Source organism: Thermobia domestica, chromosome 5 (genome assembly GCF_964235325.1).
Source record: "Thermobia domestica chromosome 5, izTheDome1.hap1.1, whole genome shotgun sequence".
Classification (NCBI taxonomy): Eukaryota; Metazoa; Arthropoda; class Insecta; order Zygentoma; family Lepismatidae; genus Thermobia; species Thermobia domestica.
Genome location: NC_137458.1, coordinates 284,367,391 through 284,391,182, shown reverse-complemented (window position 1 = coordinate 284,391,182; position 23,792 = coordinate 284,367,391). Strand labels below are relative to the sequence as shown.

The window sequence follows — 23,792 nt, the reverse complement described above, 5'->3', positions numbered from 1 at the left end:
TAGACAGATAGATAGATAGATAGATAGATGGATGGATAGTTAGGTAGATGTATATATATTATATTGACTTCATTTCTGCACTCTTCAACGTTCAATAATTTATATATATATATATATATATATATATATATATATATATATATACGTTTGTGTGTGTGAGCGTAGTAGTAGTAGTAGTAAACTAGGAATAACATTCGGAATTTATATTTCTCAGATGTAGGCATCCAAGGCCATTTAACCCGTCACGTATTATTGACTTCCCTCGGCGAGCACACTATCCGGTAAAAGGGAAGGAAGGAAACGGCTTGGGACCATTATGTTAGCTACCATACCGCAATTTGCCTGGTGGGAATAAAGGAAACAAAGTAAGAACCTCTCTCATGATTGTTAGCATGAAAAAGCTGTTACTTTTTCGGCCGAGTGTCCACACTGGGAATCGAACCCAGGGCCGCTCGCACCAAAGGCGAGAGCGTTATCGATTACGCCACGCGGGGCAACTAGCAGTAAACTACTGCAATAGTGATATAAATAACATATATTGAGCTTAACAGTTTAGTTTCTGAGCAAGTATTAATTTATCAAATAACCTATTACAAGAAATTGTACTACAGGGTATCCATAAAATCTGTGTGCATGGAAAAAAGCATTTTAATCAATTTAATGTTACTGAATAATACTTCAACATTATTTCCGTGCTTTTTAATGCATAATTTGGTGTGCTTTGCAAAATAAAAGTGAACTGGATGGAACAGATCTGAATTGCCGTAAACTTCAGCCACTGACTGTTAATGAATAAGTTCTGTCAGGTGGTTTAAATTTCTAATCTTCATCGGGTATACTTTCTCTTTCAGCATACCCCAGAAAAAGAAATCTAGAGGATAGGAATCTGGCGAACGAGGGGACTGCTCCACATGACCTCCCAACCAAGTGAGGGAAACTGTTATTCAACCAATCTCTGCCAGCTGCAGGAAAATGCGCAGGAGCTTCATCCTGCTCAAAGCAGTATGGAAGTCCCTCACAAAAACGTACAATTTGAGGTATCAATTTGTCTATTAGCATGTTCCGATACCCGTAAGTCTCACCCAACGCATGTTCATCAAAGAAGAAAGGTCCTAGCACATGAGCTTTTCACATACCAAACCACACCATCACTTTTCGGCAGCCCTGCTGTTTAGATGGACTCATCCAATGTGGATTTTTTGAGACCACTACCGAAGATTTTGTCTGTTCACTTCACCATTGTCATAAAGTACAGCTTCATCACCCAACAACATACATTCTTTAATAAAATTGACATTGTCATCCAATTGTCTACTAATCATTAATACATGTGCATGCGTCTTTTGGGGTCATCTTCACCTAAGTAGAGTCTGTAACTTGTAAGGAGGAAACTTTTTCTTTGTCACAATTTTGTGGATGATTGACTTTTGAATACCCAACTCCGTTGATGTCCAACGAAACGACTTCTTTGGGCAAGCCCTTTATGGACGGATTATTAACGCGTTGAAGAAAAGAAATTGTTTTCGCTATCAATAGTTTGATGAAGTTCTAATATAAACACACAAAAAAGAAATAAATCGCACAAGTAATTACACAATGAGTTTTTGAAATGTTACAAATATGTAACATTCGACTATAATGACTGTCATTCTTTCTACACGTGTTTCATCATGCAAGTCCTTTACTCATTCGGTATGGAATTTTGGAAGGCTGTTTTGCTTCTTTCATAAGGTCAAGTTTAAGTTAACAGTTTTGACACATTATTTCTAGGATTCCCTTGCAGTAGGGCCTTACGCACGTTCCTCTTTTCTCTGCTACTATTGGCCAACGTCCAATTCCGTCTGTCCTTATTTCCTTCTGTGGGACTGCTTCGAAGCATGTGCTAAAATTTTCTTTGCCTGGTACTCAATGTTCATATTTCCGGAAGGTATTAAACTCTCTCTCATGACATCTTCCCCTGCCTTCCATAAAGCCTCAACTATAGATCCATTGTTTCTCTGTCTCGCATATTTTGTTCTTCCTTCTCTACATGTGTTCCTCGCCCCTTCGCTTTCTGTTCTTGGTCAGATGGGAGCTCACATCCTAGTAACTAATTTACTCTAACTTTTCCTAGGCAGTATATTCCTTTCTTTGCCACTTCCACCGTTAACTCAAGCAAATTGAAGCAATTATCAAAATATAGTAAACGATCCACATTTGTAGGAATAACTTCGGCTGAGCGAAGAACTACGTTTGAACTTATTCCCAAATTTTCCATCTCTGGAGTAGGATCTACTCGACCATTATATATATCAAAGTTATGGACTACACCATTGAATCGGAAAGTACGAAAATTGTATACCCAATTTGTTTCGCTTTGAAGGATTGTACTGTTCAAAACTGATTTTTTTTTGAATGGAAACTACTTGTTCTTCCACAACGTGCATTTGACCCATAGGCATGCTTTCGAATACAGAAAGATGATTCATCAGGCTTCAATTTGTAAAGTTTGTGTCGGTTTGGAGCACTAGTTGAAAGCATAGCTGAATTGTCGTTGAAACGGAGATAAAATTTACTCTTCAATCGGTCCTTACTTACTAGGTCACTTATCTGTGATATTCTGAAGAACTTTGACCAGTATGGACGTGAACGTGGAATAACGAGGATTGACGTGTGCATCACTGTTCCAATACATAGTTTCAACTCATTCTTTAAGAGACGCTATAATTTGTCAGATTTTTTTTCTTTTTGCGCAGAATGTAAATTTCACTGGTGAACAACATGTTCAAACATATTATGAGTGAAAAGATTTCTGAAATATTCAGTAGGTTCCCTAACTGATGTTGAAGCAGGAATCTTCTCCAACCCCGAAAAGGAAAATCCTTTTTACTTGCTTCCGTTCTTACAATCTTCCAGTTGATACTACTACCAAAGGTTTGCGTCGTAGATGCTTGAGTTTGTTGTTGATCCTCAGACTTAATATCAGTATGTATGAGGTTATCATCTTTATCCAGAAGAGAACTCATGTCATCATCCCAATCTCCAGAGCTCAAACAACTATCATCACTTTCTCCAATTTCACCTCCCACAGAACGCTAGGATATGCACTCTTTTTCGTTACGGCCGTAAAAGAAACCTGGATCCATAATCTGGAAATAATGAAACGTTTATATAAACTTGTTGCATACGTATGCCACCAGGGGTGTGTTCTGGTAAGTTTGTTCGTTATACATATATAAATACTATATTTAGTTGAGTAAAACTACGTAGTTAAACAATTCCGAATATAACTGAGAACAATCTATATTTTCTTCTTGTAATTGTAGCGACAGGGTATACAGCACAATGTTTTCTTTATAAAAAAATAGAATTGTAATACAGAGAATGCAAAATGACATCTTACAAGTGCCTGACGTTACAAATTCGTAGCATTTAGAAAACGCACTACAACGAAGAAATGAAAAGTGAGAAATTTATAATTACTGTACCTAATTTTTCAACAACAATAACGCAAGAGACCAAGAAATAGGTGTGGATCAACCTCAACACTTGTCTTCCTTATTCAGGTACTCTCGCCAACAGAAAGGGGAAAGTCTTCTTAGCTTCTAATTGAGAAGTGTCAGCTTCCGATGTGATTTGCGCTAAAGATGCCAGGCTTCGCTACTTGTCAAACATGATGCCCGAAAGGTAAAGGATGTGAAACGTTTCAGATGAAAAAGTTTTTGCGCTTGCAGTACAAAAATACGTTGAAATGTTACAAATTTGTTTTCATCGTCCATAACGGGCTAGCATAAACCTTAGCGAAGACAGCATCTTTCATTTTGCTTGAAGTCTGTGGTCATCCGGAACGGGATATGTACAACACTCTGCCCCTTTCTTTAAATTTGGTGATGAATTTCCCGACTGCAGTGAAACAAATTGTTTGATGATGAGGGTATCGAGGGTTAAATTCTTCCGCAATTTTGCGATACGACCATCCTTGCCTTCTACGTAAGAATACTCACTCAACTCGTTCTTCTTTAGACAGGGCCATCATTCAATCTGGAAAAACAAAAACAAAATTTAAGAATTCCTTATTCAACGCTAATTATTTTTCGTTACGTTACTTTCCTTGCTTATTAATGTATATTTATACGAATTACGATATTATTCTGGATTGCACAACACAGTTATTCACTTTAGATCCTATATTTTTTATTTCAAAATATATCGTATTGTTACATTACAATACTATACAATTAATCTACACAATATGGCACTTTGTTCTACTCTGTCCTTCTACATTCCCATGATAACGACATCAAAAAGTTAAACAGGTCGTCATAACAACCAAATTAACAAATATTTTAATAAGATACAAGCATTTAAATTATATCTTTATATCTTCCTTCTTCTTCTTCTTAAGTGCTTGTGTCTTCAAAATAACACTTTTGCACGGAACTATAAACAATACTATGAAAGTATTTACAATTATAGATAATATCGTTGTAGTATGTACCTGGACTTTAGGGACACTCTTTAGAGCTCCCTCGTGGCTAAGCGGTTAGCGTACACGCCTTTGGCGTGGGAGCCCCGGGTTCGATTCCCGGCGGGAGCTCTTGTGGTTCGGATTCCACGTTAATCAGTAGGTCCACGTCTCATATAGCCTCGCTGCTGAAAGGGACGTTAAACTACAATCAACTCAACTTTAGGGACACTCTTTATGTGCTTGTTAAAATTATTTCTGTTGCACCGACGTCTTCTTTAAATTGTATTCATCAACTTGCAACCTACAATTCGCTCTGAATTTCTGAGGAATTAAGAATCCATGCTCAACTCCTTTTCCATTACATGTTTAGGGATTTTCTTGTGAAAATTTCCATTACTCAATCTTGTCACATTAGTGACGTGCGCAGAGGACAAAGGGATGAAACTTCACAATTTTTAGAAAATCAAAATTTTTAGGCAAAACATTGATTAAACAGAAGAAAGTTTGGTAATCTGAAAAATATAGTTAAACCTGTAACAGTTTTCTATGGTATTATATGCAGGAAATAAAGAAAAGCAAACAAAAAGTAAATGTAGACTCCAATTAATTTTTAGTTCGCTCTTTATCTCTTTTGAAAAGAGAACTTCCAGAGAAAGGAAAATGACTCATTGCAGAATGACAATTGAATAACTATAGAAACATCTCAGGGTTTATATCAATTATTATGTGGACATATTAAAAAAGAAATACTATATTATTCTATTTCATTCAACATAAATGATGGACTCCGTGAACAGTGGGTTTATAGAGAAAGATTTTGTATGATAATAAATATGATAACAACGACCAGAAGTTGAACTAAGAACAGAATTGCTGATATGGCATTCAGAAATGTAAGTCAATCCGACGATAGAAGGGACTTTTTGAAAATACTTCAAATCACAACATATTTTCTTACTCAAATGACATAATTCCTAACTAGATGAAATACTTTTTTAAAGCGTTATGATAAAGAATTTAATTAAGTTAAACTAATAATGTGTTGTTGACTCAACAATTCCAGACCTCCTCCGTGGCTAAGCGGTTAGCGTACGCGCCTTTGGCGTGGGTGTCCCGGGTTCGATTCCCGGCGGGAGCTCATGTGGTTCGGATTCCACGTTAACTAGTAGGTCCACGTCTCATATAGCCTCGCTGCTGAACGGGACGTTAAACTCAAAATCCACTCCACTCAACAATTCCAGTTCTTAGTGCAATCCGAAATATGTCATGTTTTCGCTACAAATACAGATATAGTAACATTGTAAAAGACACACATTTTATCGATGAAAATAAAGGAATGTGAATATGCTATTTACGTAGAAAGAACGTTCCATGTGAGGAAAGAAAAGTTACGCTACCTTTCTTTACTTTATTTGTACTTGGAAGTATGGTAATCTCCATGAATTCAACTATATGAAAAAGTTAAATCATAGCGCAATTCTATTCAAGAGCAACTATTCGCTTTTATTAAAAGAAGTCGTCCTCAAAGATATGGACACTAAGTTTGAGACAGGAGTAATACCGTAAAGATATTTATATCCCATTATATGCTAGCTTTCATAGGACTTTGTGGCGGGAGTTTGAGGTATATGGGGCTCAATTATCGTCCGTTATGAAACTGAAACAATCCGATTTCGTGAAATATAAAGTTTGGTCACAATTAAACATAAAGAATATTATTTAAATAATGTTAGCAAATTATAACAAAAAATATACTTTCCTCCTTACTTTACTGATATGTGGGGAATGATATTAGAACAATATCCTATGTTATACTACACGTTTTCCTCTCATACCTATTCTTTCTACCAATAAGAAACTTGGAACACACATTTTTTATTCCCAATAGAATGTTCGTAGATACATTTGGATTCCATGTTTTTTTTCCCGGGGCAACTCCAGTAAAGTCAAAAGTTGATGGTATTGACTTTTGGAGGGAATTTTAAATACATTCTCCCAATTTTCCCCGCTCAGGTACTTTTTGGGTCCCAATACATAGCACCTCAGGAAAGTTTGATTCATGCTGAAGAGAATATATTATAAACCATGACTCTCCAATGAACAGTGTTGATGAAAAAACTATTTCACTGCCAGTTTACGGTTTTCTTTATACTAAAGGATTAATGAGCCATAGGGATTTAATCCATTGTCCATGGCAGCTACTATTTTGTGCATGAACATATCTTTGTCATGTTTATCAAATGGAGTAGGTTTGATTTGGATGTCCGGATTACACGTTCATGTCCGTTCGTTATCAGCAGGGGATTAAACAAAATTGCAAAGTCTACACGGTAGTGAGTCTGTAACTATTATAGCAACCATTCTAGTAAATCAGTGTGTCGTTAACAACATGGCAGCTTGTGTTGAAGTATTTGGAACTGAAACCATACCGAGTAACATGCGACTAGGAATTGAATCCATGTGTTCTTCAATAAATACACCTTCATGACCAAAAGATTGGTACTCAAATACAGTTTCAGAGATATATGCAGTGGATCCAGTGTTCTTTGAATATCGTATATAGTAACAGTGTTAATATGAATTGATCACTAAAAAATAATAAATTTCTACTTCAAACAACATGGAGCAACATGCCACATTTGGAACGAGTTCCTAATATTGTTGCACTATCTGTTTACATCTAAAAGCAGTCCAATTTTATATTTCTATTTCATTAACTTAAATTTCTTGGAAAAGAACGTCCTGCTTTCTGCCTGTGGGCTAAGGGAAAAAGACGATCAAGACAAGTGGATGATGATAGAAAAATTAGTGGAATGAGAATGTGGGACGTAACGCGAATATCCCGATAAAACATAGGGACTATATGCTTACCACAGAAACTAATTTAGCCTGGGATGGAACCAGGGACCTCTCGCATCAGAGGAAAGCGCTCCAACATTAAACCACAGTGACCCGCGTCACAAAAAATCGGATATCAGGTACAATGTACTTTATTAAATGATAATGGAGAAAAATAAATGTAGCATTCACGAATAAATTTTAAATCCCTACCTACAACTTTGGAACCGCACAGCGTCTCTAAGAATGATAAATCAGTATTGAAGGGAAGATTATAACTAATACATGCAGAATTTCAATTAGTTTTGGTATCGAATAAACAGATGTTGAATGCAATCATGATAAGTCGCCTGCCACAATGTTTGTATGTGCAACAACAAAACGTGAACACTATTTGTGCAGGAGGATTTTCATGGGTAAGATCCTGAACAAACAGGAGCACCCAGTATAACGTCTTACATGTTTATTCAGAATTTTGAGGTAAAGCGAAAAAAAGTATTCAGTCAGCTGTTATGAACTAGCTATTAGCAGCGCCATTAGCGGCGACCGATTGTACTCTGTTTGTTCTCATGGCATAGTACAAATGGCAAGCGCCACAATCGTTCGGAATATATACTGGGAACATTGGAAACAGCTGTCACCTTACTGTTGGAAAGTCAAATATATAAGGAAAAATTAAACAAAATTAAGTGTTTATTTGTTATATAGTGTCGTGGGCAATATAAGTCTACATAATTACAATTAATATCTCGATTCAATGGTGTTAATATTTAATGTGAAAGTTGAGAAGGTTGATTTAAAAAGAAAACATGGTTTCTAAATTTATAGGTAGTGAATTTGATACGTGCATTAGTTTGTTCAAAGCTGATAGTCAACAATTTCTTTGAAACGCATTCTATAGTTGCTAAATTGAGGATTTGTACTGTACATTTAACAACTTTAACATTAAATGTACATTTCGGATAATTTGATTTCTATACGTGAAAATGAAGGTGTTGTCCCTATTGCTACATCATTCTATTAGCGGACCAATTTTGCAGATATTTCTTTTAACTAATGTAGAATCCAGCCCTTCAGGCATTACTTAAGGCCCTGTTTGATTATTAGCATTTGGATGTTATTGTTTAAGATTTTCGTAGATTCGCTATTTCAATTTATAAATTGATGTTCAAATTTACGAACATAGTTTTTTTTTTTCATTTCTCCTATTGAGAACCTCCCTATGTATGCGTATATGTTAGTCATTTTTCTGCTCCATAGAATTTATAGTAACCTTTTACGTATGGTTAAGGTTTCCTCATGCAGGCCAAGCTATAAGATAATATTCTTAATATTAGCTCAACCCATTCCTGTCATGATTGTAAAGTGAGGAAGTTTTCAACACTCTCTTTCCGAGGGACGTTACTGAAAACTAATATAATATTAGGTGATAGGTAAGTTTCATCAGGTAAACATAAACACATATTGACGTACACTGTTGGGAAACATAATCCGAAATCATTCAGGGGCCAATAATAAATGCATATGTTACTACATATCAGTCTCAAGAGATGTCTTGAATACCTAGCAACATCGAGAAACATATGGTATATATGTATGATGTAGAAAAGAAGGTGCAGAACAATTTGAAACCAGAACATAAAGTAAAAGTTGGTATGATTGTATAGAGCTTCCATTTCGTCAGTAAGGTTGATGGTCACACTGGACTGGATAACATCTTTGACATTTTTAGCATCTGTTGAGTAGAATTATCAGAATAGCATGCGCATGTTGTCCCATATTTTCTTAATGATAGTTATGAAAATCTGGGTTCGAGATAGGTTGATTCCTCTGTTCAACTTATCTCCTGAGATAACTATTTGGTGAGATGAGATCTGGTGAATATGATGTCTAGTCCATAAGGATATTGTTTCCATTCTCTAGTATCTTCTTAGCTTCAGCAATGATTTTGTTTACGAATTCTGACATTCATTTAAACAAATGTAGGATCTATCACTCCACGCATCTCGATAAAGTACATCCTTTAACAGATCCTGTTTCAAAGATGCACATTGGTGTTTTCAATTATTTCCCCGTATCATAACTCAAGAACCACCATACCTGTAACATTCAAGCATGAACTACGTGTGATATTGTGTTATACATTCTCTTCATACCATGTGTATCGAGAAACATTTGTCGTACAGAACTGTGATTCATCGAAGAACATCACACTGAATCTTATCCCTTGATCCCAGGCAAGATCTTCCCTATACAACTGTACTCTAATACGTTAATAGATAAAAAAAAAAATTGCTGTCTTCCATGCATACAATTGAAAACCGTCCTTGGGGAAAATCATAGACAAATGGTTCTGCGGGAGACCTGAACACAAGTAGCATAATGCACATTAAATACTACGTTGAAGCAGTGAAATGATTCGTTTCCATAATTTCTATTAGGTAGCATTATACACCATAAAGCATTTCAATCTTGCACACGCATTTTATATCCCTAAACGCAGCAACTTTTTGAAATCAATAACGACACTCTTAGATTTGGTAAAATCCCTGAAACATTTTAAATTGTCTGAAACAGTCAACATTTCTATTTGGTCTAAGAATTAATTCGTGCGGGTGGACAAGAGATGGCGCAACGAACGGAGCGTCCCACAGTTCCGTGTATCCACACATGTGTCGCATACCCCTGTCATCGCGTATCGTTCGTAGTATAGGGCAGTGGATTAAAGCGTCAACAACACCAGTTTGTAGTTAAGTGAACATGGCGCAATTTGTGCCTGATAAAGTGTTTTTGCGGGGTGTCCTGCTGCATTACTTTAACATGCAGAAAAGTGCGACTGAAAGTCATCGTATTTTGGTGGAAGTGTATGGTGACCATGCTCTAGCTGAGCGAACGTGTCAGAAGTGGTTTGCACGGTTTAGAAGTGGTGATTTCGGCTTGGCAGACCAAGAGCGAGCTGGACAGCCAAAAAAATTTCAAGACGAAGAATTGACAGCATTGCTCGAGCAGGATTCGTGTCAAACGCAGGAACAACTTGCAGCAGCATTAGTCGTTGATCAAACAACAGTCTCCAAACGCTTGAAAGCCATGGAAATGATTCAAAAGATGTCACATTGGGTTCCACATGAATTGAAAGACAGAGACGTTGAAAGACGAAAAACCATTTGCGAATTGCTGCTTCAACGACAGAGCAGAAAGGGGTTTCTGCATCAAATTATTACGGGTGATGAGAAGTGGATTCATTATGAGTACCCTAAACGAAAAAAGGCCTGGGTGAAACCAGGTGAACCAGGTCCATCACAACCAAAACGAGATATTCACTGTGCAAAGGTTATGCTGTGCATATGGTGGGATATGAAAGGTGTGGTGTACTATGAGCTGCTGCAACCGGGTGAAACTATGAATGGAGAACGTTATCGACGACAATTAATGCGTTTGAAGCAAGCTCTGGCAAGAACACGACCAGAATGGGAGAACAGACATGATAAACTTATTGTTCAACATGATAACGCTTGCCCACATGTCGTAAAACCGGTCAAAACCTATTTAGAAAATGTCGGATGGGAAGTTTTACCCCACCCGCCGTATTTACCAGACGTTGCTCTTTCGGACTACTACTTGTTCGATTGCATAAACAACGATTTGATTGGACAGCGGTTTACTTCTTCAGAAGATATCGAAACATGGGTCTCTGACTGGATCGCTTCCAAGGATGAGGACTTCTTTCGCCACGGAATCTGTACATTGCCTGACAGATGGGCGAAAGTGGTGGCTAGCGATGGACAATATTTTTCTGAAGGTATTTATGTATTTTGTGTTTGTACTACAGCTTCAATGTGTGCGTACCAACCGCACGAATTAATTCCTAGACCAAATACCATAGTCATGATAACATACCATAATTTATCAAGAGGGAAATCTTTGTACAGTAGACTGGTACCATGTCTAACATATTGACTGTATCTTTTAGTTACAATCTTTTCTCTCATAATAGCGTCTTTTCTTGATAACTAAGCTCACAGAGAATGCTTCCTATATAGATGGAAGCAACCGCTCATTATTGCACTGTATAAGTGGAAGAAAGGCATTAAGACATGGAGCCTTGTGAATTAAAGTTATGAATACAGATGCGTATTATTATTATTATTATTATTATTATTATTATTATTATTATTATTATTATTTTTGATAAAATGTTATCATACATGTCAGATTCGCACTATTTATCAGTCTTTAGGCACAGGTGTTGGTAAGTTTCACTTTTTGAATATAAATATTTGTTTTATTTAAAAGCAATTATCTGTATTTTAACGAGTGTGTTTGTTGATTTAATTGTTTTATGTAATCAGTAATATCAGTTATTCAAAGTAGAATCAAAATTAGATGATATGACATATAAGAAGATATTAAATTGACTATATATGTATACATACAGGGTGTTAATGAGCTATACCGACAAACTGTAAGAGCTGGTTTTTCACATCAAAATAATAGAAAGAGTTCACACGCACCTATGGCGAAAAGTGCATAGTTTCGGAGCTAGAGCTGTCCAAAAATTGCAAAAAGCTAAGTTTCAACAGGCCCTATTTCGAGTTATAAAAACTATGGATGTTTGTCTTATCAGCGTAAGGGAAGGCACTTATACACAATCCAAAAGTGCATATTTTATCAATTTTCAATAGATGTAAAGGGTATTCCCTATAGGATGTAATTCACAGATATCCTCTCAACAGAGTTTCAAGATATACCCTGATTTCAAGGAGGGTCCAGAGTAGGCAGGAGATAAGCCTTGGAAAGTGTCTTAGGACCATCCCTTAAATTAGAAATTGCCAAAACAGTAAATTTTCGTATGACAATATAGGTAGCACAGGTAGTATGTGCTTCTGTGAGGGTTGGATTGTCCGTCTCGTTCCCACTGATTGGTAAAAATGACCAAAAATTCAAATTTCGAATATTTTGACCCAATTTATCCTCTTCGGTTAGGTGTTTTTACCTTTTATGTTTCTATGGGTGTGTGCACTGGCCGATTGCCTTTCATGAGGCATGGGTACATTGTATTCTGCAATGCATATCTCCCAAAAGGACAAAAGCTCCGAAATTTAGATTTTTTTGAAATATTGTAACCACTAAAGTGATAGAGATGGACCACGCAAACTTATAGAAGTACATACCCCGCTCTTATACTATAATATCAAATTTTCAGTTTTGGCAATTTCTAAAATTTAAGGGGATGACCGAAATACGCGTACCTCTGCCAAAATTTAGTGGTGGGTCAAGGTACCACTGCCAATAGTTAGAATGATGGTCCATTTCACTCTGGCCATGGCCCTTGGATCAGGGACAAGGGATACAAGCTTTCGTTAAGGTAACATTATTACCACTCATTTTAATGAAGAAATCAAATGTTAGTAATAAGTTTAATTCAAAAACGAACTCTTCATTCTTAGTTTCGTATACTAATATTCATATAATAATAAAAATAACAGCATCAACGATATACTACAATACATAATACTTGTGATAATACTACACATAATACTGAGCATGCATGGACTGCATCTTCTTATGTATTAGCGTTGTGTAGGGAGACAGCAAGCAGTACGGAAAAACTGTATACGAATTTTTAATGAAAGGATTTTAACACAGATTACAAAACTAAAATATTTAGGTACTATAAAATATATAAGAAGATTGTAAAACATGATGTGACATTTTTAATTTTCTATTTTTTTGCTTTGTCATACTCAGATATACATGTTGAAAATGCCCCAATTAAAACTTGAGTATTTCGTTTACTCGTATACTTCGTTTACTCGTCTTGTCATCCTCGTTTAGAAATACGAGCATTTGCCTTATTTCCTAGACTTGGCTCAAGTATTATTCCCATTTCATGATGTTAAGATAGGGTTATCTATTTTATACAAGTAACAATACATTACTAAGATTTTCTGGCTAGGTTTCCCACTAGTATTTGACTTGTGAGCAACAATAACGCAGCGATATGAGTAGTTGACAGCATTAGAGAGGAACTGTATTAAGCATCACTTAATGACATGTATTCAGTAACTCTATATAAAAAAAAATAAATTTCTCAGTGCACTTCGTAATGGAATTGTTTGATTTTGGGTTAATGTGATAATGTATACCAATGTATCGGGCTCCCTTTATTTCTGTAAGTAATCGCTATTCTGCAATGCGTTAATTTGGCCAATATTTTCAAAGATATTTTTATATATAATGTGTTACTCAGAACAGAATTAAGGATAAATTATGAAAGCATATTTGCAACCTCGTTAATACAATTGAATTATAATGTAAAAATAGTTATTTAATTGTTGATATTTCCTTAGTGATTTCACAAACTTCTTGCAAAAGAGGAATGATATTTCATCATTATTTGTATCATACATAAAACATTCAGAACTATGTTAATCCGGTGATGAAGTCTTTCTTAAAAATAATATCTGTTTAAGTACAATATTAGTGATTTTTTGTTGTTTATTCAAGCGAAAAGACCATAATTAAAATATTTTATGAAATTAATATTTCTAAGGTTAAAACTGCAGATTCCAAACAACTGTTTGTACTTATTATGACATTTAGAATAGAGGTGATTTAATTATTTCCTTCCACATGCTAAAAAAAGTTTGACTTTCTTTCCGTTCTTTTGTAAATAAAATGGCACGAAACAATTCGTAAAGCACATTTCATCAGTACGTAAAGTTCTAACTACAACAATGAACACTTTTGTCGTAAGTATAATTTTTCAGTCATCTTCAATTACAGTGTTTTTTTTATTATTGTGTTATTAATTTCTAACGTTTACTCTTGAGTATTAAACGTTTAGTGTTCTTTATATTACTTGTATTGTACTTAGTTTTGAGTGTTTACTTGTTTGTAGTATTTCTATTTACTAAAACAACCCAGGAACATGAGAATGTAGAATGTTTCTAACTAGAAGCGTATTAACTCACACATATTAGCGAACATCCGGTCGTGTCGCATCTTTTTTATTGATCTCCTGTGCTCTCATCGTTACAATTGAATCCGTTTAAACGAACTCCATATCCATATTATGAGAATTTAGGAATAGCATCAACAATTTATCTTGGATCTACTACAGCTATTATAATATAGAAGTGTATGTCTTTCATATGTCAAGCATTACTTTCGATTTGATAATAATGATTTTGCGTTGAATTTTCAGAACACGTGTTACTGAATAAAATACTTGTAGTCTGTAAATTATGAAGACACAAATACCCAAAAATCTAATTTTCTAGATGTAGATTTCCCAAGGATCATCAAATGTAGGAACATCAGATGAGCAGGTCATGTAGGAAGAATGAAAGAAATTAGAAACGCTTTTAAAGTTTTGACTGGAAGATCAATCAGAAAACGAGCATTAGAAAGACCAAGGCCCAGATGGAGGGACAGTATTATGATAGATCTCGCAGAAATAGAAATACAAATAGAAACTTAGTAAGTTGACTAAGGATTTATGTTAGTGGAGAGCTTTGGCGAACCCAGCATTGAACCTCCGGATTCCATAGGCCATAGAGTTAGGTAGTTAGATTTTACAAGAGTCTAGATATAACCTTGAAATGTAATTGAATAATGTTGAAATTTCATATGCTTCACTATATTTGTACGTGGGAAACAAACAACTATGTATATAGAGTAATTCGTAGGGAAGTGACCATAGGGGTGAAGTGAATAGAGTTAAGGTTAATGATATGCGGCAATAAAGTATGTTCGGCGTTGACCTTGGAAAACCCCTGTGTGCGTAGTATTGAGTCGGGAACTGACGAAGAATATAATGTGCAGAGGAAAGAAGCGAAATATTGAATGCAGCGAGAACAGACAGCAGGGGAGGTTAGTTGATTCGTAGCCTTTAATGTTGCTATTGTAATATGAAACCTTAAGAAACTAGGGCAATTTTTTTTCTGAAGTAATCGTGTTGTATCCAATACTTTCACAGCAGCATGGGATGACTATTATGTATGGATACGTATAGATGTGCCTCAATTGCGAACATAAAGCTACAAAACATTTAAAAGAAGACGACGGTGTGGGTTGAGATTATATTTTGGGGTGATATGAATGGCCTTGTTAATCATTCCATATTATGTGAATGTATGCTTATTCGAATACTAACATATACCGAACACTGCATCCCGGAACATTCTTCTGAAAGAAAAACTACTCCAAACCATAGTCTCGCATAGGGAAAACCCGGGTTCAAGACCTGTTGGAAATTTAAATATTATGCTCTTTCTTGTAAGGTCAGGCAACTCAATGGCCCCGAGACCGTACTTTGGACACGATCTCATATTGGTATGTCTATTTGCTTCTTAAGCGTTTCTGCGACAATAACATGTAACTTTACATCATGTAGGTGTTCTTCGTTAGCTGTATATTCATTATACAGCAGTCCATATTTTGCTATTTGTATTACGTCAAGGACATTTCTTCTCACCACTTCACCCATGTGTATATTCACTTCACCCCCACGTGTGGGTTAAAGTGAATAATTTACCTTGTATGATTTATTTCTTTCTGTGTACGTTACTTGAGACACGATATGAACCATACTTTTATTTTCGGAATGCAGAAGGTCTTTTCTGTTCATATACAATTGCCAATTAGCCGTGCTACCATTTCTGTGTAAGATTTTTTTTCACTTTCATACTTAGTATGTTTACTTACCCCGAATTACTCTATACGAAAGGAAATAATTGTTGGCGAAGCTGAAAATTTTATTTCTTTTTTTTTATTTTTATACTTCTAAAATAAGAAAAGAATAATTTAATGACAACTTATGGAACGATGAAGGCCTCTAGATGTCCAATTACTATGTTTTCGGAGAAAACTTTTCAGTAATTTTAGAGATACAGACGATCAGAGACGTGCAGTTTTATTGTTGAAAACTATTAACATTTAAAAATATATCAATATCGTATTAAATCAAATCATCAATGGAACTGTGTTTGATATAGATTGGGATGCGGTTTGTTTAGTGTTGTATTATTACCTTAATTTCAATCAGTGGATAATTTTTTCCGTGAAATGATTAGCTATAGAATCCACGTTGTTAGGTACGAGTGGAGCGTGATGTTGACTACACTTTCAATATAGATCTCTGCAGCTTCCTTGAAAGCATAGCACAGAGTCTTTATCTAATCTTCTCAAATGGGGCAAATATTTACCATAAGATATTTAAGTAAATCAGGTGCATTACTCCCTTGAGAAGAATGACCTGGAACCTATGAATGTTACTGTGTAATTATTTGGAAAAATAGGTTTCGGAAGGAGAAAATATTTTGAATAATAATAATAATAAACAATATTTTACTTAAATAAGTGCAATTTAATGTGTTTATCTCGTTGAATGTATGTTTCATTTATGATGTCGCTTTTGTATGACATTTGCTATCTAAGATTTGATTGCCGTATCAGAACTTAATGAAATTACTTATTCAAGTATTTAATATTTCGTAGCACAATTTTCTCCATTGCTTACGACATGACGCAAGTTTATGTTGCTAGTGTATTCGTGAAAGTCCTATTTTATGTACACATTAATAGGAAATATAATCTACCAAGATGTAAAAGAATTTCTTTCTCTTGTATATAATTAGAGACATATTTAAATTTATTGAAGGGTATTGCAGATAATAATTATTTATTCCCTTCATTTCTATAAAGCATAAGTTGAAATAACTAGTTTCGCCTCGCAAAATCACACATACTTAAAATTCTATTCGCATATTCCTGTGTAATAGAGTCCCAAAAATTTAATTGTCTTTCAATTCGATACTATGTGTAAATATTTATTTAGAATTAATTCAATTTTACCAATATAAAGCAAGAAGAAACTAACATTGTTTAAGTGTGGTATCTATTTTAATAATGTGTAGATAGAAAGCGAAAGGTAGAAAAGGACAGTGAAGGGATATTGAGCCATTTCATGTTGCGTGAATGATAATTCACCGTGAAGTACTTTTGTTAGTATATTCTAAGATGTTAAAAATGTGTTTTGCATTCAATATCTGATACTGTTTAATTATAAAATATATGACTTATTTATTTTCCTTATTATTACTTTTAGGTAATATTCGCCCTCATCACTCTTGTATCATCTGCTTATGCAGTTGGTGTCCTTGGGGGAGTTGGTGGCGTCGACTACTACGTAAGGAATTACAAACTATGAAACATTTGTTATATTTTGAAAAATTGATCTCAAAGAATTACGCTTTTATAATTTTAAGACCAATATCTACTTTAATCACACTTTAATTAATATGCTTATATAACACTGTGCAACAAATTTAATACTAAATGACAGGTGCTGAATTTATTGGCGGAAACCGAAATGTTCCATCATATCACGTTTTTTAGGGCAGACAACGACACATTATACGAAATGTACATATTTACATAAATTTACTCTCTAATGTAGGCTAGGAAGGCGTATTATACTAATATTAATTTTTGTTGATTTACCCTTTAAAATATTTTTTTGGTCGTTTACGGTTGTGGACATCTTCTTGAGTCTCTCTGATGATAGACTAGTAGGACTCAGTCAGACTACTTTCAGCCTATTTTCCACTGTAACGCTTTCAAAATATGGCAATGTCCTAATGAAACCGTTCTCCGTATTCATCACTTACTGCGCCGAGGTTTTGAGTGCAAGAAGTGAAATTTTAATGACATATTGCATCCCATGAGTTTAAAACTGCGCATCATGTCACTAACAAGAGTTTCATAATTTTCAGTCTTTATATTTCCAAGAAAACCTGAATATGCCTATTTAAATGACAGCCAGATAATTTCTCAATTTTAGAGGGTTTAGTTTCAAAGTCTTCATCCTGCATGACTGGTTTAGCCTGTGCAACAAATAATCCTTAAGTATTGTCTCACTTAAGTTTTGAAATTTCTTCTTTTCATTGCCTAATGCTTCAACAAAAATCTTTATCAACCCAAGCTTCATATAGAATGGTGGCAAAAATACTTTTTAGGGTTCACAATTGGTTTACGAGTTTTGTTCTTGCTGCTAGGAATGCAATCTTGTCTTTCAAGCCAGAAGTCCCCATACATTTGCCCTTTAAATTTTTTATATTCAATGAAGTCCAATATCACAATTATATTTCATACGTCTCATTTGTACGAGCCGCATATGCTACAGGAACGGATGGGTGAAATTTTCCAATCTGCAGAAGCAGTGCTTTCAGACATAGTTTAAAGCTGTCAATGAACAAGCGTCATTCGGTGGGATTACGTTCATGTCCCAAAGACTGAAATAAGACATCCACATCTATGCAATAAGCAATGCCTCTATTTTCAAGAAAATAGTCCACAAAATGATTTTGTCGTTTTCTAGAAAAACTAAGTTTAGCATCTTGAGCTAAGAGATTCCAGCCTTGAAGCTTGGAACACAACAATTCCGATTTTATTTTAGGAAGATTAAAGTCTCGTATAATATCGTCAAGTTTTTCTTGTGTGATCAAATGAGGTGACGTTGACTGGGACGTAGCTGGCTGAAAGTCTACATCTTTTCTGTTGCTTGAAACGTCTGATATATCTTTTTTCTGAAACAATGGTATGTTCTGGAGCTATAGGTAGGGCCTACTGGAAAATCTTTACTGTAGGAACTGGTCGAATAGCTGACTTTATATTTTGGTACTGAATCTGATGTTTAGATTTAGAGGTAAAACCCTTTACATCTGTCAAGCAAAAGTAACAGTCAGTTACATGATATATTTGTTCGAACCAAATCATAGGAACAGCAAATTTCACAGAACTACGTTTTCCTTGTAGCCAGTTTCTCAAAATCCTGGAACACATACTTCAACATATGTGTAGGGCCCAGGACTCAAGATTGTCTCCAACCCTATAGCCAAAGTACAGTTAATAACCCTTTTTTAACTAAAGGTGTATTAGATGTAAGTTCATTACACACCTAGCAAAATAAGTCAGGTTTATTTTTATATGCACGATACATTACATCCACTACACGTAGCTAAACCTTTATGAGTATTAGATGTAAGTTCATCACACACCTAGCAAAGTAAGTCAGGTTTATTTGTATATGCGCGACACATTACATCCACTACACGTAGCTAAACCTTTATCAAGCAATTTTTTGAAACTCAGGTGCACAGCATACACCTGCGTTTCAAAAGAGTGCTTAATAAACGTGATACAATGCGGCACCAAAAATGATACAATGCGGTAAATCTGACCACTCCCAATGAAACATCAGTCAGTAAATAATACAATTGAACCAAAAATTACTTAAATGTTAGACCATACGGAAGCATAGTTTGGTAACATAAATCTGAACTCGCTTATTGCTATATCTTAATGGACTACTACCTGAAATGAATATAAAGAGTGAGGAAAAATAAGAGAAGCTAGTGTTTCCTCGTATAACACAGAAAAGACTCCTACGCAGTAGGAGAAAATTGGAGGGATGAGAAGATCCTCTCTCAGGAGAAAAATTGTCGCTTAGATGATGTTTAAATGAGAGTATAGTGTAAGGCATATTACAAATGCAACATTTTTTTAATCTTAAACATATTTCTGCCCTCATCAGTGCTCTAATGGATAGAGCGCGCTCCTTCGGTGCACGGGGTCTCGGGTTCAATTTTCTGTAGGAGAACATTGAATGACATAGTGGCTCTGATTCTACCTTAACTGTAGGCCCAATTTCCATATAATCTTGGTGCTGAAAAGATACGCTAAATTTTTATGATCAAACCATACATTAACCAAATTTCATCACCACCGTAAAAATACAGTAATTCATAATCACAATTTCAAACTTTTCATTTTTTTTTTTTTTTTTTTTTACAAAATTGGTACGTGATACTAAAAAGGAATTACAGATTTGACTTTCTCATGCAAAAATACATAAGAAAATCATATTTTCATTTAAAGGACAGGTTTCGTGTCACACAGTATATTTTTAATCCCTACCACAAAACCTAGATATTAATGTCTTTGTACAATTATGTAAACTGGTCACAAACTATACCCTTATACCTATATGTTTTGTTTTAAATAATTGTTTAATGCACTGCGCACTCCTTGTTAGTTACACCGTATAAAGAATCGATGAATTATATAATTACTTGCATTGTGAGTGTAGATAGCACTGCTGTCACCTCACATGAATTTTCTGAATGGGGTATATTCCTTTCAGGGAGCCAGAAAAACTATAATTCAATCAAGCTAACAAGATAGCTCTAAAAATACCAAACATTAATATTACTACTACTACTACTAATGATAATAATAATAATAATAATAATAATAATAATAATAATAATAATAATAATTATTATTATTATTATTATTATTATTATTATTATTATTATTATTATTATTATTATTATTATTATTATTATTATTATTATTATTATAGAAATCAATATGTTTAACTAGTCATGAATTTTTGAACTATATATATTTTCTCTGTGTCTAAACGTTGTAACACGTACTTCATTTTTGTAAACAATCTCTGAATTGCTATCGCATAATAATTTGGCATGTTAAATTATTTTGGAAAGGTAACAAGAATGTCACAAACGAAAATCTCCTTTCACATTTGAATGTCGTTTTGAGTGTAGTCTTGAAAGCATGATCCGTCATCTTTAATCGTATGCTTAACGAGCTACTGAAGTCAGCAAGGAACGAAATGAGATGGATAAAATCTTTCTCACAAGGTTCAAGACCTTAACAGTGAACTGAACATTTACGAATTGCAAAATTCCAAAATTTAGAATACCATGCCTTCAGGAGCTTTAAATTCTAATGCGTTACATGTTTGCAGCTATTCACTTATATAAATGAAACTGTTCGTTTAATATTTATTATTTATTACAACATCAGAAAATTAAACACTTGACCGTCACAATTATGTATTCTAACTACTCAATACCAACATGTGAGAAAAGTATTACTTTTCTTTCAATTTTCTCACGTTCAGAAAATTATTACAGACTCTGGTGCCAAGTTACAATGTATCAGTCAGTTATATCGGAATTAATTTCAATACGACAGGACAGTACGTAAAATGGCGCAGTAATATTATATATTTAAATTATTGTTATAATTATCAGGTAAGGGAAAACATTTTTGTCAATAATTTGTTTTACTCTTTCACGAAAGGAACTGTTTCATTCGAGAAACTAAACTATAATTTTAACTTTCAAGCGTGCAAGGTCCTTCAAGCGTCCAACTATACAAGACCTTAGATGAAAAAAAGGAAAGTTTCAAATCTATATTTTCAAAATCAGTAATTTTATTTCCTATTTTTAAAATGTATCAAATATTTACAGAAATTTTGATTAATGATCATTAAACCTTACATGGAATAAGGCAATGGCGGATATAGATATAACTATGTTAGTGTCTGTTATTTCTCCCTTCTAGATTTCTCCTTCTCTGAAGAAGATTTCTAGTATTACCAACTACCCTAAATGAAAGAAGGTTCTAAAACTTAATAGATATGTCATGTAAATGGAATAAAACTTTGTCTCACAAAACCTTGCTCCACTCAGTCAGAAAATCAACCAGTTCGGGAATGCAATTTTGGCACGAGAAATACAGTATTCTACCCTAAGCTTCTGTACTGATACAAAAATATCGCCTTGAGAGAAAGCTATCAAATTAGAACAACATGCACATATTCGATAATAGACTATTGTGAGCAACACCGTAGACATTGAAACACAATTGTAATACATGTTCCCTTTAAACCATGGTAGATATCTATAATGTATTTGTATCTAGCTCCATATTTGAGAATCACTTTATATAGTCACTTGGAATCTTAAAAGCTAGGTGAGGTTCGAAGAAGTGAATTAATTCTGCTACATACTTCACAATGCTTAAATTATTTAACATCCTGTGTTAGAATATTATATGTAACATACTTATTGGCTTTTCAAAATACATTTTAGGCTTACCCACGGTACCAGTTTGGATATGCAGTAAGCGACCAGCTCACAGGAGACAACAAGCAGCAGACCGAAGTTCGTGATGGTCCAGTTGTTAGAGGACAATACAGCCTTGTTGAACCTGATGGCAGCAGAAGGATTGTCACATACAATGCTGATGATATCAATGGATTCAATGCAATTGTGAGGAGAGTAGGTGGCAATCTTCACGCTGGAGTCGGAGGTTATGGAATCCTTGGTTAAGTTTGCAGTAACACTTAGGCCTACTATGTAAACATGAAAATGTAAAAAATAAAGATTTGTAATTAATTACCTTGTTATTATTTCAAGAATGTAAAATCAAATTATAACTAAAATCAAATGCAATTGTATTATGATATATAGATTTTATAAATTCTTAGATCAGATAATAATATATATTGAACTATGAATCAATTTTTAGGCATACATATAACGCATTCTTCTCTACCGTCAATTCTAGCATAGGTATGATTTCTATTAAGCAGAACACTTAGTAATGTTTCAGTAATAACTTTGCTAGTCTGCAATATTAATATTATGTTACTTAAAAAAATAAAAATCCATGATCGTGATTTTCGGGTGAATTCGTTTTTAAACAAGCTTTTAGACCACAAATATTACGAAATAATAAATTTCCTATATACAGGAAAAACTTTCTACAAAGGAAGGTGAAGTACAGGAAGATAAATTGAAATCTTATTATTAGTTTATGAGACGTTAATAAGATACAATGAATTAGCTTTATTTCTCTTGTAGTGTTAAGTAAACATTATTATTTCTTTACACTTTCATTCACCAACAAATAGATTTTGCTTCAAAAAAATATTTTCAATTAAAATACATGAAACGTACTTATTGTTCATGGACACCTTTTTTAATAGCTGGAATTATTTCTTTCCGAACATTTTTGGTGCATTTTTTGGTGGTGATGTATAATAAGTTGCTTTTGGTTAGAAGTAAGATTAAAAAGAACACTTAAGTTTCCGTTAATAGACAATTCCTTCAGACCTTAAACAAGAATTATCGAAATGTTGTTTAACCGTTGATTTGAAATATTGTTTAACCCTATTCATGTCGATTTTTCAAATAAATTGGGCACAAACATCTGCTCGTTTGCAGGTTATTTATAATACTTGTAAAACTATTGTACTTTTATTGACCCTCTTGCGCATTTTTAGACTAAAAGCAGAAATTTTGCAAAGTATTTTAATTACATATATGTACTTGTAACAATATATTTCGAAAATACTTACTACTTCCTAAACACAGAGAATTAAAATGAAACAAAAAACTGCACCGTCTAATTCATTTAATATTCATTAGTACTTTTCAGGGAGTACTTGACTGCTACAACTACTCATCTGAAATAATATTTTTTGGTCTCGCAAATTTTATCACATTTAACAATTGTGAGTAACACCTTTGTTATAATTCAAAACCTACATTCTTTCTATAGAATATGACATGCGAACCGTAAACTAAAATTAATAGGAACATATCTTAAGATTCCAATGCATTTT

The 23,792-nt window shown here is 34.2% G+C and overlaps 1 non-coding gene across 1 annotated transcript; it reads right to left on the bottom strand.

Annotated features, from left to right (window-relative positions):
* Positions 1-421: 421 nt before the first annotated feature.
* TRNAQ-UUG (transfer RNA glutamine (anticodon UUG)) lies at positions 422-495 on the bottom strand. Its single transcript has one exon. It is a non-coding gene; the product is annotated as a tRNA-Gln (tRNA).
* Between the last annotated feature and the right edge of the window lie 23,297 nt (positions 496-23,792).